Source organism: Poromitra crassiceps, assembly GCF_964638095.1.
Source record: "Poromitra crassiceps genome assembly, chromosome: 3".
Classification (NCBI taxonomy): domain Eukaryota; kingdom Metazoa; phylum Chordata; class Actinopteri; order Beryciformes; family Melamphaidae; genus Poromitra; species Poromitra crassiceps.
In genome coordinates, this window is record NC_139625.1 from 83,831,950 (window position 1) to 83,849,628 (window position 17,679).

The 17,679-nt window shown below is 49.0% G+C and overlaps 1 protein-coding gene across 1 annotated transcript in view; it reads right to left on the reverse strand.

The window, feature by feature from the left end:
* Positions 1-9,331, reverse strand: part of fbxo34 (F-box protein 34) — a 33,335-nt gene extending 24,004 nt beyond the window's left edge. The window contains exon 1 of the mRNA XM_083633187.1: positions 9,121-9,331. The gene's annotated coding sequence lies outside the window, so the exon portion shown is untranslated. The remainder of the gene's footprint in view (positions 1-9,120) is intronic.
* Between the last annotated feature and the right edge of the window lie 8,348 nt (positions 9,332-17,679).

Below are 17,679 nucleotides of genomic sequence, written 5' to 3' on the forward strand. Positions count from 1 at the left end.
GATAATTATTGATCATTTTAATTACCCGTTTTAATCAATAAAAAACATGAGAAGAAAAAGGTTGCATTTAGCCACTTTTTTTTGAACCACCTTATTTTCAACGCACACAGGTAGGTCTAATTTGTCACACACACATACATACTCTGAGTGCAACTGCAAGCAGTAATTTACAGACATGGTGACGTTTTACTTTGTTGACAGCCTAGCGTTGCCAGCCTTCTAAAAAAACGTTTGGTAAAAAAATTACGCGATTATCGATTCTGGAATAAAAGATCGATTCAAAAAATCGTGACATAAAAAAATCGAGATACTTAAGTGATCGATTTTTTCCCCCACCCCTATTATATGGGAAAGGACTCCAGGAGTCTCTCTGTGGTACAACTCTGCTCAGTTAATAGCAGACACCAGCTGATCCAATATAAAGTTGCTCACCGTCTTCACTACTCCAAGCATAAATTACACAAGATCTTCCCTTCTGTCTCGCCACTGTGTGACAGGTGTCAGGCCACACTATCTCATGCCTTCTGGTTCTGCCCTTCATTCTGAGCCAAAATATTTGATTGGTACTCTTAAGGCCTACAAAATAACCCTTCAGCCGGAGGCAGAACTTGCTCAAAGTCCTCTCTGAACTTCCCTACAGCTGTGCAACAATCTCTGACACTGGGGACAACTGTCGCCAATAGGTGGCGCATTTTAAGCCATTTAAATACTCGAGTACTCTCCTATTATGAACGAGTGCTCGAGTACTCGCGCGGGGGGGGGGGGGGGGGTCTGTGTGATTACTATGGTAATGACTGAGCAGGGGTAATCTGCTGCATTTTTGCATGGAAAAAGCGCTACCTGGAGCATTTTTTGTCAAGAGAGGGACTGACTGTGATATTAGGTGACGCTAAAGAGGACATCTAAAGCCTACCTCAGACAGTATCTCCGATGGTTGGATGGATGGCATTAGCGCTTTGGAGCAGACAAGTTGTGAAACAAGCGAAGGCATTTCCAATACATGCCCATTGTCCAGCAATGTCAGGTTATTGTCCAGTATCATCCATTTTACTTTATGATCACTGTTACACTAACGTAAATCCACGGATTACAAGGTCCGGTGTTCTGCCAAAAAGTGAAAACTGACCAGTCTGATTAACGTTACAGCTGCAGCTGAATAGTGATCACCATGAAGCGATTGTCTCCCAAAAGGTGATTCTTTCTCCACATTTCTTGTGACTACCGTTATGGGAAACGACAGTGAAGTCAGTAAACTAGTGCAAAGTTTTGAATGAGTTTTATCGGGCGTGCGCTATGAAGAAGCGTGCGTCTCATTCGGGAGAATATCTCCAGCCACCATTTTCGGGATGAGCTGGAAAACCTCCGGTTAAAACTTTCAAAATAATGTTACTTAAACAAAAGTAAATAGCTTATTGATGCACGTTGGAGGAGAAAAGGTATTTCAACGAATGAAGCAGCAAACCTTGTATCAAAATACTCGTGATGTTATATGGCGTGAAACTTTGGCTGTAATGCATTATTCAAAATAAATAAGGTTACGTTACAATAAGCGTTTTATTTTGAAAGCAACAAAGCGGATGACGTACTTGTACATTCTGGCTGACTTGACGCCCGTGCAGTTCATGCTGCCAGATCCACATGACGATGCGTGCGTAGATCTTAGACCATTTTTAAAGGGGTGGGGAGTGGGGCGAGTACCCGAACAGCAGAAACGTTACTCGAGTACTGATGTTATGAACGAGTACTCGAGTACCCGAGTACTCGCACCCATCCCTAGTCGCCAAAAGACTCATTCTGAAGTAATGGAAGGAAGTCCTCCTCTTCACCTTCTTTTCAGGTGTGGCTGATGAACATGATCTCTGTTATACAGATGAAGAGCCTCAGGTCCCTGAGAACCAACTCGCTTAAAAAGGTTCTCAACTATCTGGGACCCGTTTTTGGCCGACTTTGACGAGGTTAAGAATGACGTGATGTGACTTGAGGTTAGGGGTGACGGGTGGCTCGCCTGGCTGGTAACTCAAGGACCCCTTGCGTGAGATCCCATGCACAATATCTCTTACAAAACACATAAGCACCTTATGCGGCTGGTAGCACCATGTTGTAATGTTAAATGCCGATGATGAACAGAACTCTGGCTCCTGAAGTCGTGACTAAATCCCTCATGGACAAGCCCTCTTGTAGGGCCAGCTCCGCTCTGCGTGCGCTGGCCAAAAAAGCATTACAACTTATCTTGACCCGAAATCTAGAGCTCAACCTAAATCGTCCCTATGAGAAATGCAGTTAAAAAATGCAGCTAAAACGTCCATGTGCATCTGCTGTGTTCACACAAATGCTGCCTTCAAATGCAGTGGGAAACATCCTTTCTGTGCTTCACTGTGTGAGTTTGCCTGTGCTCGCAAAGCTGCAGCGGGCTCATGTTTGAAGCTACAGTAGAGAGAAGCATTTCTACTGCAGCAAAGGATATGGCCAAGGGCAGGGGCGTTGCAAAGGAGGCGGGGCGTCAGGAGGACAGCAAGCACAATTCAATTTTCTTTTGGAAATTTAGCTCATTCTAGTTTTTATTTAATTTGTAATCAACTATTTATAATTAGCCTTTTACAGACAGCCGCTCAGTTTTAGTTGCTGGTTTCTGTGTGTGGTGCTAATGGACAGCTCCTTTTTATTGTTAAAATAAACTGAGAACACATGATTTGGCGTCCGTACTGTTTACAGTCAGATCAGATGTGGGCCCTGAACTGCTCGGAGATCTTCAAATCGGACAGAGCGTCAGAAAAGGTTGGGAACCACTGCTGCTGAAACAGAACAACATCTGGCAGACTGAGGCTGCTACACTGCCCTGTAACATTACATCATCATGCGCGCGCGGCGCGCGCGACACACACACACACACACACACACACACACACACACACACACACACACACACACACACACACACACACACACACACACACAGAGTTCTCCTTCTAAACCAGCAGACGAAACAGCATGTCAGTGGTGACTAAAACAGAGGGAACGGCCTTATGGACGTTCTGCTGAAGCCTGATCAAACGTTATCCGTTGTTGGGTCATGTTTGATTGATGTGATGTGATGATGATACTTGTGGAATCTGAGCAAACATCTCCAAACAAGGACAGACAGACATGGCATGGCACACCAAACAAACATCTGTGTCTGTTGTAGAATGTTTGAATGGTGTGCCATCATCACCATGTGCTTAACAACAACAACAACAACAACAACAACACATGATGTAAAACGAGGAACATGTTCCAACTAGGGCTGCACAATTAAATCGTATTTTCATCGTCATCGCAATATGAACATGCGCAATAAACACATCGCAAAGACTAGGGATGCACGATATATCGGCAATCATATCGGTATCGGCCGATGTTAGTCATTTTTTAACATATCGGTCATATCGGTATCGGTCAGATGTTGCAATGTTAATATCGGCTGTCATTATCAGCCAAATTCTTCACATTGATATGAAATAATGCAGTAAATCTATGATTTATGGGCTTTCCCAAAGGCTTTGCAAATAAAGAAATGCATAACTTTTTCAAATTCAGTGTTAACATGTGTTTTTCAGTATGTACAAAATGTGATGATCATAAAAATGTGGTTTTATACAGATCATATCGACATCGGTAAATATCGGTTATCGGCCATAACAGCAATGTTAATATCGGTTATCGGCATCGGCCAAAATTTTCATATCGGTGCATCCCTAGCAAAGACTGCCTGAAACGCAATGAATAACAAAAGTGGTTTTATTTACATGCGTCATGCATTCCCACTCAGCGCTCTGATCATTTTGTCTTGTGTTGTAAATCCAGCGTACACGTTTCCCTTGCAACAGTGCGCTCTGCCCCTCTGCCAAAGCACAAACACGCTGTGTGTAGTTTCAGCTAGAGTCAGTGTGTATTTCATTTCTTTATTCAGTGGGCATAGGCTATGTTTGGGGTATATGTTAGTTAGCATTATTAAAGCAGAAAGACATAGGAACTGTATAGCTAATATGCATACTTTAATATTTGTTTATTTATCGCAAGTCGTATCGCCATCGCTATATTGAACAATGTTATCGCACATCGCAGATTTTCCTCATATCGTGCAGGCCTAGTTCTAACGTCAGCCTCAACTTGGAGCCTTGCTGATGGCAGCTAGACCCATATACTCCAACGAGGGGGTCGCAGGGTGACGAGGGGGTCGCAGGGGAGTTCCCTGCAAAATAAGTCAATTGTGTTAATTCACTAGGATTTCAATGACTAGAAGTTAGCCTAAGGAGAGAATGTAGTACATATACTTGGTAAGAGCTTTCACTCTCTCCTGTTATCTCCCCATCTACATGATTTTATACTCCCCTGTCGTCTGATCACAAAGTCGTTACTGATTGGGGAAGACTGAATCCACCACTGGCCAATCACTGGCCAAGTGAACGGTTCACTTCTGACCCCCGCTGGCTGAGGGAAAGTGTCCCGAACCCAGAGAGAGCTCTGCAGCATGCAGTAACGTAGTGTGTCAGACCCAGAGAGAGCTCTGCAGCATGCAGTAACGTAGTGTGTCAGACCCAGAGAGAGCTCTGCAGCATGCAGTAACGTAGTGTGTCAGACCCAGAGAGAGCTCTGCAGCATGCAGTAACGTAGTGTATCAGACCCAGAGAGAGATCTGCAGCATGCAGTAACGTAGTGTATCAGACCCAGAGAGAGCTCTGCAGCATGCAGTAACGTAGTGTATCAGACCCAGAGAGAGCTCTGCAGCATGCAGTAACGTAGTGTATCAGACCCAGAGAGAGCTCTGCAGCATGCAGTAACGTAGTGTATCAGACCCAGAGAGAGCTCTGCAGCATGCAGTAACGTAGTGTGTCAGACCCAGAGAGAGCTCTGCAGCATGCAGTAACATAGTGTATCAGACCCAGAGAGAGCTCTGCAGCATGCAGTAACGTAGTGTGTCAGACCCAGAGAGAGCTCTGCAGCATGCAGTGATGTAGTGTATCAGACCCAGAGAGAGCTCTGCAGCATGCAGTAACGTAGTGTGTCAGACCCAGAGAGAGCTCTGCAGCATGCAGTAACGTAGTGTATCAGACCCAGAGAGAGCTCTGCAGCATGCAGTGATGTAGTGTATCAGACCCAGAGAGAGCTCTGCAGCATGCAGTAACGTAGTGTGTCAGACCCAGAGAGAGCTCTGCAGCATGCAGTAACGTAGTGTGTCAGACCCAGAGAGAGCTCTGCAGCATGCAGTGATGTAGTGTATCAGACCCAGAGAGAGCTCTGCAGCATGCAGTAACGTAGTGTGTCAGACCCAGAGAGAGATCTGCAGCATGCAGTAACGTAGTGTGTCAGACCCAGAGAGAGATCTGCAGCATGCAGTAACGTAGTGTGTCAGACCCAGAGAGAGCTCTGCAGCATGCAGTAACGTAGTGTATCAGACCCAGAGAGAGCTCTGCAGCATGCAGTAACATAGTGTATCAGACCCAGAGAGAGCTCTGCAGCATGCAGTAACGTAGTGTGTCAGACCCAGAGAGAGATCTGCAGCATGCAGTAACGTAGTGTGTCAGACCCAGAGAGAGCTCTGCAGCATGCAGTAACGTAGTGTGTCAGACCCAGAGAGAGCTCTGCAGCATGCAGTAACGTAGTGTGTCAGACCCAGAGAGAGCTCTGCAGCATGCAGTAACGTAGTGTGTCAGACCCAGAGAGAGCTCTGCAGCATGCAGTAACGTAGTGTGTCAGACCCAGAGAGAGCTCTGCAGCATGCAGTGATGTAGTGTATCAGACCCAGAGAGAGCTCTGCAGCATGCAGTGATGTAGTGTGTCAGACCCAGAGAGAGCTCTGCAGCATGCAGTGATGTAGTGTATCAGGCAGCGTAAGAACTCTCATGGGTCTGGCGTTGAGACAACTTTTCACCTGACAGCAAGGAGTTTCACCGGCAGCGTGTGTGAGGATCACGCTATTCCCCTCAGTTCCACTCCCGCCGAACAGGCCCCCCGACCGACCAGAGGAGGCGCTAGTGCACCGACCAGGACTCCTACACCACCGTCTTCCCACCCGCAGACACGACCAATTGTGTCTTTAAAAATGTCTTGACGAAGCCGGAGATAACACGGGGGCTCGAACCTGCAACCCTCGTGTTGGTAGGCAGGGAATCTGACAAAATCATATCCAACAATAAAATATCATATTTTGGGTCTGTGAGACTGAAGTCCCTAGATCTAATGTGGTCTTAATTAGGTTTGAGAATCACCAGTGGTGTAACGGAGGATAGATGCAGGTAGACGCATCTACCTACTTATTTTTCAGGCGGCTCTGCGTCTACTCACTTCTAAATCTCCTCTGATAAGCATCCATTCAAGTTTCTTCTCTTTTCTGCCTAAAGTCTCTGCCGGGCAGATTGAGATTCCACCAGGAAACGTTGCATTACGACCGCTCATCATTGAGTGCGTGCGTATGCATGCTGAACATGCAGAGAGGGAGGGAGAGAGAGTGAAACCCAATGAGCCAGTGAAGAAAAAGTAATGTGCACGTTTTATACACGGACGCGTTTAATTTTGAGTAATGCATGAGGTTCTCTATGGTTTACGCCAGCTCTGGGAGTATGAAGTGCTTTAAATGCGGGGATTTTGGTCACAACAAGCTTGTGGAGCGCTGCCTGCTGAACTAGGTAGCCACAACCAGTAGGGGTGGGGGGAAAAATCGATTCACCTAAGTATCGCGATTTTTAATGTCACGATTTTTTGGATCGATCTTTTATTCCAGAATCGATAATCGCAAAAAAAAAAAAAAAAAAAAAAAATGTTTTTTGTGTGCTTGCAGTCAGGCCACTCACTGAACAGCAGGCCAGGCGCCGCCTACTGGTTTACTAGTGGTTTTATTACTTTATTAGTTAGTCTGAAGTAATAATTACACTTCAGGGTTAAAGTGGGTGCATCTCATTGTAAAATTGGACTTCAAACGGCCCAAATCTGGCTTCAAACGGCCCAAATTTCACGCGCGTTGGCCCATATCGGCCTGGCCTGCTTGGTATCTAATGCCCGGCCTGAATTATGATCCCAGTCCGCCCCTGTTTTTAACTATATCACCCAGCCCTACTCATGATATATAATATACAGTCTCTAGTGTATGATTCAACTTTTCCCATGTTCTAATCTAGTGTAAAAAAGCAAACAAACTGAAAAAAGAAAAGAAAAAAATTAACAAAAATCGCAATAAATCGTAATATCGAATCGCAATAATCGTAGAATCGCAATACTTAAGAATCGCAATATAAATCGAATCGGCACCCAAGAATCGTGATAGTATCAAATCGGGAGATAAGTGAATCGCCACAGCCCTAACAACCAGCTAGCTAACGTTAGCCACCACAACAGCTAACGTTAACGCCAAACAAATCTGCTGCCTCCTCCCCACGTTTGGTTTAGCGTAACGCCAGCTCAGACTTTCCCCTAATCTCAGAAACCTTGCAGGACATGTATTGCAAATTGCAATAGTGGTTGTTTTGTTATCATTTGAAACAGTCAACAGCCACACTGGAGGCGGCCATGTTTCGCTTTGACGTATCCATGTGATTCCCCCTCCCTTCCTGAGTGTGACAGAGCTCTCCCTTGAGAGGGAGAGCTGACAAGAGGAAACGTGAAGCAAGTCATGCCGGCGGCTTAAGTTATAAACAATGCGTGACAATTATACTCGAATGTTCGCGATAGTCATTTCTACATCTCACGTGGCACAAGCCGTGATACATCGAGTATATTCGATATATCGCCCAGCCCTAACTACAGGTCTCTCATATAGAGGGTCAAAATTACCTGAGCTCGGGATGGATTGGCCAAATATTGCACACTCTACCAGATGATGGACACATCATTCTGAAAGGACGTGTCCAATATTCACAGTCCATCAACAACCATCCTAATGTTGACATAACCTATGTCATAATCAGTGTTAGCTTAGACTAGGCATGCTACTCATTATGAGGTGAAATAACGTTAGTGATTTACGACTGTTAACCAAAACCTACCGTGCAGTTGTTATTGGGAACAAAGTCCTTTCTGTTAATATTCTTGATCCACCTCTGGCGAACAGCTCAGTCCTCTGCACGTCCAGGGAATCTATATTTGTATGTTTATGTATGGTTTCAGACAGGGGCACTCTTCATGTAGTAAAGGCTTGTGTATTTCACATTCGATTCTCTTCCAAAGCTGAAGTTTGCCACTACTGTTGGAGCAGCTGAGAACTGCACAGCTTCTTCACGATTTCCTAGACATCGTTGTCAAAAGTAACGTTCAATAAAAATGTAAACGTAGAAAAATATCAGGAAAAATATACACTCCCCCCGGAGCCACTGCAGTAAGCCACCGCAGTAATGCCGGCTTGTTTACATCGGGGACTTCACCGGATTCGTGTATAGTTCAATCAAAATGTATTTTGTAGACACCAATGACTGCCCAGCAAAAGGAGTTTAAACTAGTAAGTATATATATATATATATATATATATATATATATATATATATATATATATATGGGGGGGGTACCTCTAGCCACTTCTCCAGGGACCACACTGAGGATCACCGACCTAAACCAAGATCAAAACACTGCATGGCCAGAGGCCACCAAATAATACTGTGGAACACCTGGTCCAAACCTGTAGCTAGCTGTCTGTCTGCTCAGCTAATGCTAATGTAGCTAGCTGTCTATTTCCTCGGCAACTAATGTTATAATGTAGCCATCTGTCTGTCTGCTCAGCTAATGTTAATGTAGGTAGCTAGTTTAGCAGGAAAACACGGGCTCTTGGTGCTCAGTGTTAGCCGAGCAGGAGGAGGCCCAGCAGCTCTGAACAGAGCTGACTTCAACACAAGCCCACAAACTTCTGCTAGCCACACGGCTAACTAGCATGCTACGAGCTGCGTCCCTTTAAAGTCATGTTGCACCTGGCTGCCTAGCTAGCCTCCCCGGCTAGCTTGACAACAGAGCGTGAGACCAGTCTTATGTCGACACGTCAAGCAGTCCCAGTTCGGTCCGTGTATCATCTGGTCAAACTGACTTCTCGGTCGCTCGTGCTTCACATTTTAAAATAATAAATAAATACGAGAAAGAGCCAGGAGAGGCCGAGGCACCAACCTGAGAGCAGGAACCAGGAAATATCTCCGATCCAGGTCCGTCCGCTGGTAAACTCACTTCTCTCTCACCCTGTTCACTCCTCTCTCACTCTGTACACTATTCTCTCACTCTGTACACTACTCTCTGCTCTCACTCTGACCCTTTGAGCCGAGGAGCAGACATGTAAAGGGTAAATATCGGTGGATACAAATAGGTGCAGCGGCGCTGTGCCCGCTGCTGCACTTCTAGAAGAAGCCTCTCTTCACCGAGCGTGACGTGACGTCCAGCTGGTCGAGCTGCGTCATGACGTGTGCGCGCCGTCAGCCGAAGGTCGTCTGTGTTTGAGAAGATGAATCGAGACATGTGAATTGTACTTTGTTTTTTAGTTTAGTTTAGTTTAGTTTATTTCACATAAGAAAAACACACAATACATGATAGATTCATAAAAAAGAAACAGGCGGGCCCGCTAGGCCAACGGCGCCCCCGCCAGGGCAGAAAATAAATTGGAAAAAAAAATCTTTCCTGGTCTCCCCAAACATATTATTACAATAAAACAATACTGGTGTTGACAGTGTTGTTGACAGTAATAGAAGATGCCAAATCATTCAAAACAATAACCATTTTGCTTTTAGGAGCATGATGCCAGCGTGCAGCGATGTTCCAAAACGTGTCAACGTGTGTCGTTGCCTGGGAAACGCACATCCCATAATACAACTGTTCGCATCGCATCCCATAATAGTATGATGATACTTGGGATGCCATTGCGAACATAGATGCAAACAGGTTAGCTAAAAGTTTAGCGTCGCCGGCGAGGGCCCCCACCGTTGCGGTCGGGGTACGTTTCGAAATCCCTCCAGGCCTGAGAATGTTTCTAGGGGAAACACTGTAGGCTATATATATATTGTAGCGTTCCTGGTATTTATGGAATCATGAGGCTTCTTGTTGGTACAGGGTTCTTTATTCACAGTTAGTTATCTTACAACTCTTGGCGGTTGCTACGCACATAGCTAGCTAGCTGCTTCCTCTCTAGGCTGTTCATGGAGACTGACTTCACGCATGCTCTGTCTGACAGGAAGCGTTCCCCCAGCATAGTGTTCCCCCCCAGTAACACTCTCACACATCAGTTCCTAGCTGCAATCAAGACACTTCTATTGCACACCACATTATGTAACTCTGGATCGCTACATATTCCCCGCCCAACAATAAGGCCAGCTCCCACGCTGGCACCACAACCCACACATACCCCCCTGTACCAAAACACACCCAATAGTCTCTTCTTCTTTTTTTCCAACACATTTCCCCAGGCCTTTTTTAACCTTTCTCCGACATTTTTCATTCCCCCAACAATACCCCATGCCATGTACATTTTTTTCTTTTCTTTACAAACAATTCCAAAACCACCACCATCCTCTCTTTTTTTTTTTTTTTTTTTTTAGTACAGCACAAAGTCTCCCAAATGTCCTGGAGCCCGTTGCTCTCTGCGCGGCCGTGTTACTCCCTGTGATTCTGCCTGCGGGACCGACCCCTCCTGCAGTGTCTCTGAGACCTCAAGTCCCTGGGTGGTGGCCGTCCGGTCATAGCCGGATGCCCCTCTCTGTGGAAACAGATTCCTTCTCCTAGCGCGTCTAGGTGAGACCGCTGGGCAACTGAGATCTGGGGGAAGGGTGCACCCCCCCCGGTACGGGGCCAACCTGTCCCGGTGGAGTACCTTCCTGCCACCAAGTGGCATCTGCACTCGGTACACCACTTCCCCCATTCTCTCCAGGACCCTGCATGGCCCTGTCCAGTGACAGTCCAGTTTAGGGCATCGCCCTTTCTTCCTCCGGGGTGCGTACACCCAGACCGCCTCCCCCTCCCGGAAATGGTTTCCCCTCGCCCTCACATCATAGTTCCTTTTTTGTCTCATGCCCGCCTTCTCCAGCTGGCCTCGAGCGAAGTTATGAGCGGACTCTAACCGGTCTTGCAGCCTCCTGGCATACTCTCGCCCCGGGGGCGCATCTAGTGCGTCCGGTGGTTTGCCGAACGCCATCTCCGCTGGTGTCCGCAGTTCTCGGCCCAACATGAGCAGAGCAGGTGTGCAGGAGGTGGCCTCTTGGGCGGCAGATCTGTAGGCCATGAGGATGAGGGGCAGGTGCGTGTCCCAGTCTCTCTGGTGCTCCTCGGTGAGGATGGCCAACTGCTTCTTCAGGGTCCGATTGAATCTCTCCACAAGGCCATCGCTCTGGGGGTGCAGTGCTGTGGTCTGCGTTTTTTTTATGTTCAGTTTCTCGCACATGGTGGCGAACACCCGTGACTCAAAGTTCCTCCCTTGGTCACTGTGGAGGGTCTCCGGTGCTCCGAACCTACTGAACATGCCCGCCACCAGTGCGTCGACCACCGTTCCCGCCTCCTGGTCGGGCAGCGCGTATGCCTCTGGCCATTTTGTGAAATAGTCCATGGCGGCCAGGACATATCGATTTCCATTCTCCGTGCGCGGAAACGGTCCCATCACGTCCACCGCCACCCTCTCCATGGGAGCCCCCGCTGCTAGCTGTTGGAGTGGGGCGCGAGACTGGTCTAACAGACCCTTGTACGCTGCGCAGAGGTCGCAACGGCGGCAAAAGTCTTGTACGTCTCTCCTCATCCTCCCCCAATAAAAACCCTGCCTAAGGCGACGGAGGGTTTTATTTACCCCAAAATGTCCGGCCCCTGCAGTTCCATGGCAGCTCCCGCACACCGCCTCTCTCAACGTCGTCGGCACTACTTTCCGCCACTTGCTCTCTCCCGTCGCTGGCTCTTTCCAGGACTTCAGCGGCACCCCGTTGCTCAAGCTCAGGGTTTCGAACTCTGACCACAGCCCCTTGGTTGCGTCGGTGGCCCCAGCCACCTCTTCCCATGGCGGCTTCTGGCCCTCTTCTACCCACCGCAGGACTGGCGACAACTCCATGTCGTTCTCTTGATGGGCCCTCCAATCTGCCGCTTCTGCCACCTGCAGCGCCTTGCACACTGGTCCGTCCCCCGTATGGTTAGGGCGTATCCTCGCTTCCTCTTGGAGCTCTCTCTCCCTTCCTTCTCTCTTCTCGCAGTACACACACCCTCTCTCTGCACAGGGCCGTCGTGACAGGGCGTCTGCGTTGACGTGGCGCGCCCCTGCCCTGTGTTCTATGGTGAAGTTGTAGTCTGCCATCCTTTCTAACCAGCGGCACATCTGTCCCTCTGGCTCCCGGAAGGACCACAGCCACTGCAGCGCCGAGTGATCGGTCCGGATGGTGAACCGAGGCTGTCCCAGGAGGTAGTATCTGAAGTGCCGTAATGCTTCTACGACGGCGAGGAGCTCCCGGCGGGTGACGCAGTAGTTTCGTTCTGTTTTGTCAAACGTTTTGCTGAAGTACGCCACCACCCGCTCCCCGTCCGGCCCCGTCTGGGACAGCGCGGCCCCCATACCCCCATTGCTGGCGTCAGTGTCCAGTAGAAACGGCAGTCTGGGGTCTGGTGCTCTAAGCACCGCAGACTCGGTCAGCGTTTTCTTGAGGGATTCGAAGGCTAGGTGGCATTCTGTCATCCAGTGGAAGTCTGTGTTCTTTTCCTTCAGCCGGAACAGTGGCTCTGCGATTTTAGAAAATCCCTTTACGAATTTCCTATAGTATGAGGCTAGCCCTACGAAGCTCTCGAGTTCTCCCTTGTCTCTGGGGGTGGGCCACTCCACGAGCGCCCGTGTCTTCTCTTCCAGGGTGCGGATGCCCCCCGCGCCGATGCCATGCCCTAAGAACTCCACCTTCCTCTTCAGGAAGTGGCACTTATCTGGGTGTAACTCGGCTATCTTCTGCAGGACCTTTCGTAACGCCCCACTGCTGCCTGAAACGAGCCCCCGTGTGTCAAGATGTCATCTAAGTACATGACGCATTCGGTTTGGGGAATGTCCCCCAGCAGCTTCTCCATTAGTCTCTCGAACGTTGCTGGTGCGTTGCACAGTCCGAAACGGAGTACTCGAAACTGCCACAGCCCCCTCTCGGTGCGGAAGGCGGTCTTTGGCTTGGCATCGTCGCAGAGGAGCACCTGCCAGTACCCGCTGCGGAGGTCTAGGGATGAGAACCAGGATGACTCCCCCACTGCATCTAACAGCTCCTCGATGATGGGCAGCGGGTACGCGTCTTTCTTAGTCACGCTGTTCAGCCCCCTGTAGTCTACACAGAATCGCATCTTCGAGCTATTTTTCTTCTTTACCAACACTACCCCCGACGCCCACGGGCTCTCGGACGGCTCAATGATCCCCGCACGCAGCATGTTCTCTACAGCTTCGTTCGCTATTTCCCTCCGCGCTGCTGGGACTCGACGGGGATGCGACCTGATGGGCCGCGCCCCCTCAGTGTCTATTTGATGCTGCACCAGGTGGGTACAGCCTAGCTCATCATCGGACATCTCGAAAATGTCTTTATATTCCTCTATTACTCGCCACAGTTCTTCGCTCTGTTGGGGTTCTAACCCCTCACTCTGGCGTTGATGCAATCTTCTCAGCTCCACTAACCTCTCGGTCTCCCCCTCCGCCTGTAGCGGTGGCGGCGGGAAAGTGTTCGGAGGTGGGCCAGGGGCATGGTTTTGGGGAGGGGTTTGGTGCGGGGCAGGGGTCTGGGTTGGGGGAGGGGCTTGTTGCGGGGCAGGGGCTTGGTTTGGGTGGGGGGCTTGGGTCGCTGGGTGGGGCCCGTGCTCAACAGTGACGCGGTATACAGTGATGCTATTGACGTTTGGTTGCTCCCCTGGAGCGGTGGGAGGGTGACCCATATGGACTACTAGCCCCCCTGCGAACGTAAGTGTGCTCTTCCCTAGGTCTACTGTGCATTGGTTTAGCGTCAAGTATTCCTCCCCCAAGATACAGGGCCCCGCCATCTCTACTACCCATACTGGAAAGTTCACTGTCTGTCCCCCCACAGTTATCATCACGGACCCCCATCCCCTCATCGGCATCAACTCACCGGATACTGTCCTCAGCCGCTGTGCCGCTGGCTGCTCCAGAAGCGCTCCTTCTGGCATCATGTTGGAGTTCACCAGCGTTGCCGTACACCCCGTGTCCACCAGGGCGACACAGTACCTCCCCTGCAGGTAGACTGGAACATGGCAGCCGTTCATCGTGCGCGGCCCGTTCTGCGTGCTGACAGCTCCGGCGATGTCGTCTACTTCGGGGGAAGGCGGAGCCCCACCTCACCGTCGATGTCGGTGGGCTCCCTCCCGCGATGACGTGGCTACCGGGAATATGACATCGGGGACCCGTCTCGCCCCTTCTAGACGGGCCCCGTGCCGTTTCCCTGGTTCCACGTTCTCCGGCGGCACTCTGCTTCCCGATGTCCGGGGCGCCCACAGCCCCAACAGATCATGCTCCCAGCCCCTCTGGTCCAGTTATTGTTCCGCGGGGTGGGCTGCAGAGTGGGGGTGGGCTGCAGGGTCGCGCTTCGGAGCAGTTGTTCTTTTAACTGCTGCACAGACTCGGACAGTTCTCTCACCATGTTGCCTTGCTCCGCCAACGCCGTCTTCCACGTTGGCTCTTCTTGCAGCGGGCTCTCCGCTGCCATTCTCACCACGGGGGCGGCTCCCCTCGTGCCGCTGCTCACGGCCCAACCCTCCACTGTCTCTCTTTCAAGCGCCAACTCCAGCGCCACCTCCAGTGTCTTTGGCCGTTTCAGCATTACCTTATCGCTTAGACTTCGCGGCACGATTGCCTGGATAAAGTAGTTTCTGGCCAACTCATCCAGCGACTCTGGCGGCAGCCGGCTGTATACGCGCCGGCTGAGGATCTCAATGTCTGTTGCCAGTGCCCGCAGCGACTCCCCCGGTCGTCTACGCCTGTTACACAGTTCCGCAACCACGATGCCTTTCTCTTCGCATTGGCCGAAGCGCCTCCGCAGGGCCGCCATCACCATATCTAAGTCTTTTGTATCGGCCATCGCTGCCACGCACGTTATAGCTTCACCCTCGAGGGACATCACAAGATGGCTGGCTCTTTCCTCTCTCGACCAGCCATTCATGTCCGCTGCCACGTTAAACATTGTGCAATATGGCTCCCACTCGCCTTTACCATTGTATTTCGGTGGATTCACTTCCTTCTTGCCTCGGCGGGCGCCGTCCCGCGCCGCCTCGATCCGCGCCATAGCCCCGTCACTGGCCCGCGGGCTAGCCTCGCTGGGCCGTGGAATAGCTTCCATGGCTACGGCGGCAACGTCGTCTGGCTCGGGCTTCACCCCCACCAGCACCCGGCTTTCTACCGCCTGCTCCGCTTGGCTCTCTGCAGGAGCGGCTATGTCTGCCCGGTCGTGCTCCTCTTCGGACGCCTGGTTGTCCGCCCTGGCTCTCCCTCTTCCCGCCTCTCGTTTTATTCTTCTCCGCTCTTTCCTCAGGAACTTCTTCACCATCTTGCCGACACGGAGGCAATAATCACCGCTTAACTTCCGACACCAATGTAGCGTTCCTGGTATTTATGGAATCATGAGGCTTCTTGTTGGTACAGGGTTCTTTATTCACAGTTAGTTATCTTACAACTCTTGGCGGTTGCTACGCACATAGCTAGCTAGCTGCTTCCTCTCTAGGCTGTTCATGGAGACTGACTTCACGCATGCTCTGTCTGACAGGAAGCGTTCCCCCAGCATAGTGTTCCCCCCCAGTAACACTCTCACACATCAGTTCCTAGCTGCAATCAAGACACTTCTATTGCACACCACATTATGTAACTCTGGATCGCTACAATATATATATATATATATATATATATATATATATATATATATATATATATATATATATATGTATATTGTAGGCTACATACATTCCTTTCATACACACATATTCAAAATATAGGCCTATGCTTTTTCATACACTTATTATTATTGCATTGTATATAGTAGTTACTGTAAATGTTTAATTATCCTTTGTTTGTTATTGTTTGTTTTAGCCTGAACATACATTTTTCTTTTGTGTGAGAGTACATTGACAGTTAAGCGAACCGGAGCCAATTTCCTGTATGTGCACATACTTGGCCAATAAAGCTGATTGGGACGGTGACATCACCAGAGCTGGTATTTCCCATTCCAAACTCGTAGGAGCCTCAGCAGCCCCGACCTAAAAAATCCAAGGTGGCTGCGCCACGCAACAACAGTAGTTATAATCGTAGTAATATTGTTTAGCACTTCTGTTTTGTTTGTGTTTCATTAAATCAGCTGTACACACAGCACTGCATTACATCTATCTGTGTGGACATGTTGCTGCAGTGTTGTATGTGCAAAATGCCGCGAAATGCCATCAACTGTTAATGCTAACAATGGCTAGCCTGGCTAGCGACTGGATCTGACCAATGAACAGTGAACTTCCTAGCTCAAGTTTTCTGCAAATGGAATGCTAACCAAACGGATGTGACGTCATTTAGCCTCAACATCCCAGTTATTTTGCGATAAAGGAATGCGCCTTAAAGGAACGCACGAAAAGCCCACATGAAGACTGGAAGGTCAGCCAGTGATTCATCTTCTCACACATACCATCTTGGGCTGCCTGTACCTGATGCATATTGAGCAGGGTTCGGTTGAGCCCTGACAACACCTAGCAAACAGTTTAATAGACCCTTCTCACGGGGACCATTTTGTGTCGAAAAAGCAGGGTAAACACAGGTGCAAGCAAAACACTAATTGAGGGTTTCAAACTTCCATGATTGGAATTCTGCTACTGTGTGTGTGTGTGTGTGTGTGTGTGTGTGTGTGTGTGTGTGTGTGTGTGTGTGTGTGTGTGTGTGTGTGTGTGTGTGTGTGTGTGTGTGTGTGTGTGTGTGTGTGTGTGTGTGTGTGTGTGTGTGTGTGTGTGTGTGTGTGTGTGTGTGTGTGTGTGTGTGTGTGTGTGTGTGTGTGTGTGTGTGTGTGTGTGTGTTCGATGGTGGGAATCACCAGTTTAATCACGATATGATTCTATATCAATTCTTTGGACAACAAAATTATATTTGCTGATATCCAAAGTCGGCCACGATACAATTTAGATTCTATTCAATTCACCGGCCTGAGGTCCATTTGACACAATATCATTTACCCATTTACCACAATCAGTTATAAAGTGCCACATTCATCATGTTGGTGCATTTTTTAATCAGGGAACTGAAAAAGCCCTGGATGACCTTTCAATGATGAACATGAGTTTGACTTTGTATCGATGAGATATTGATCGATGTTGATGATCAATACTTCCATCTAGATCATGTATCTGTAGTGTGTTCCCTGCCTCCCCCCCTCAGCCTCTCACAATACATCAACTCTTTGATTTTGTCTTTTTCATTCAACTTTATTGATCCTTGTATATAATGAAACACTCTGTCTTCTCACTGCCTTGCTCATGGGCCCTCTGGCCTCCTGGCTTGGTGCTGTCTGTCTGTCTGTCTGTCTGTCTGTCTGTCTGTCTGTCTGTCTGTCTGTCTGTCTGTCTGTCTGTCTGTCTGTCTGTCAGCAGTGCTTCATAATGGAATTATTGATCACAGTAGATGGATAGATGCATCAGATCAGATGTGTGTGTGTGTGTGTGTGTGTGTGTGTGTGTAGCTGATTTATTCAGTGCAGACTAATGGAACACTGATGGTGATAT